The sequence below is a fragment of the Octopus bimaculoides genome, chromosome 5 (assembly GCF_001194135.2).
Source record: "Octopus bimaculoides isolate UCB-OBI-ISO-001 chromosome 5, ASM119413v2, whole genome shotgun sequence".
NCBI lineage: Eukaryota > Metazoa > Mollusca > Cephalopoda > Octopoda > Octopodidae > Octopus > Octopus bimaculoides.
Window position 1 is genome coordinate 10807638 of NC_068985.1, and position 2236 is coordinate 10809873.

Sequence of the window (2236 nt, forward strand, 5' to 3'; positions counted from 1 at the left end):
GAAGTTGTGACTGAGGGAGAAAGTGTATCGATTCTCTGGGACTTCCCCGTACATACCGACAAGACTATAAAAGCTAATAAACCGGATATTATCATAAAAGATCAGACAAAGAAGACGTGTTTATTAATTGACATGAGTATTCCCTGTGATCATAATATAGCGGCGAAAGAATTTGACAAGATCGGTAACTGTAAAGACTTGCTAATAGAAATTGAAAAAAATGTGGCACCTCAAGGCGACTACCATACCAGTGATTGTAGGATCTCTAGGAATGATAAAAAAAAAGGTACTGAAATCTATCTGAAAATGATACCAGGCTTACCATCTCTACAGGAGGTGCAAAAAATCGTGCTAACTGGAACGACTCATGTACTAAGAAGAGCATCATCGCTGTGAAAACAACATCCATTCATGATTTTTTTTTTTTCTTAAATACATGTTTTACCTATGAATTTGCGTGTGTAAATTGGGAATGCATACAACGTTTCTCTGCCCTAGGTGTACGGAAAACACTCGGCGAGAAATGGGAAAAAAATTTGAAGAAAGAAGAAAAAACAAACATAATAATAATAATAATAAAAAAAGTAATAATGATTTCAAATTTTAGCTCAAAGTGAACAATTTTGAGGGAAAAAGAAAGTCAAAAACATCGATCTCATTACTCAAATGGTATCGAATCCAAAGAATAAAAGATAAAGTCCACCTTGGATGAGAGGGGCTCTAATTTGTAACTCTTTACAAATTGCGACCTTAATCTCCCTCATTTCCTGATCAACTTGAACATGAACATGTTAGATACTTATATAAACTTCCAAACATTGCGTTAATATTCCTTTGATAATATTCCGGGGCTACTTTGATAACAAAAAAAAAGAAAAACAAAACAAAAGAAAACATGGACAACAGTTGTACATTCATCATTGCCAACAGTACCACAACACAACCATGACACTACCTTTTCCCATGACCTTCATCAACATCGCCGTTACTTCTACCACCACCACCACCACTGCAATATAACCACCACCGCTGGCGCCACCACCACCACCGCTGGCGCCGCCACCACCACCACCGCCGGCGCCGCCACCACCACCGCCGGCGCCACCACCACACGGGCGGCGCCAACACCACCACCACCACCACCACAACCACCACCACCACCACCACCACCATCACCAACACATTATGCACTCAGCTTTCCTTCATGTCACATCACTGACAGCGTTTCATGTTGCTGGTCCTGAAATAAAATGAATGCTCTTTAGTTAATTGACGGTAATGAAAGAGTGGGAGAAGTGGTGATGACGGAGGCGGCAGCAGTAGCGCCGGCGACGGCGGCAGCGGTATAATTAGCGCCTGGCTAATGGCGATGATGGATGTGTTAGAGTTTCACATTCTCGTAGTGGTGATGGTGGCGGTGGGGATTAAATCTAGAAGTGAAGCATACATGAATGAAGGCGGTAGCGTAAGTTGTATTAGTTGTATAACAACCAAACGCTGTACATGTGACGGACACAAGCGCCATCATTGTTCGCAACGATGGTGGTGTTGAAGCTGGTGGTAGTGTTGGTACTGGTGGTGGTTTGATGACATTAATGGATGTCATTATAATTAACACTGATGAAAAGATGACGATGTTAGTAGAATAGAGAGGAAGACTGCCGCAGAGGCTGAGGTAATATTAGCAGGAATATTAGGAGTGGCGCTGTATGTGTTGTTCAGATTTGGTCGATCATTGGATTGAGGTCTGATGTTCAAAATAGAAAGGTCGAGGCCCACGATCTAAACTTTCACCGGACATTTAATATTGTCTGGGGGTAAGCTGAAAGTCAAATCGATGAGGACGAAATTGTAATATATACGGTTAAGAGAGACTTTAATAAAAAGAAATATGTGGTAATATGTGGAAATATAGGGGTGGCTGTGTGATAAGAAGCTTGCTTCCACACCACATTGTTCCGGGCTCGCGGGCCGCCAGACAGGAAGTCCCTAAGGGCCTCACCCTGATCCAGCTTCCCGCTCCTCCCGAACAACTCGGCAAAGTGCTTGTAAAGCGCCTCACATACCTCGTCCCATACGTCGACCGAACTCCCATTTACGTCAAGATGTTTTAGTCCAACAGGTCTTTGGGTCTGGCAATACGCCATAAAGTTAAAGCCTTTATGGACGGAAAACCCAGGGTAACCCCATTGACCTACCTTCACCAGGAATATATATATATATATATATATATATA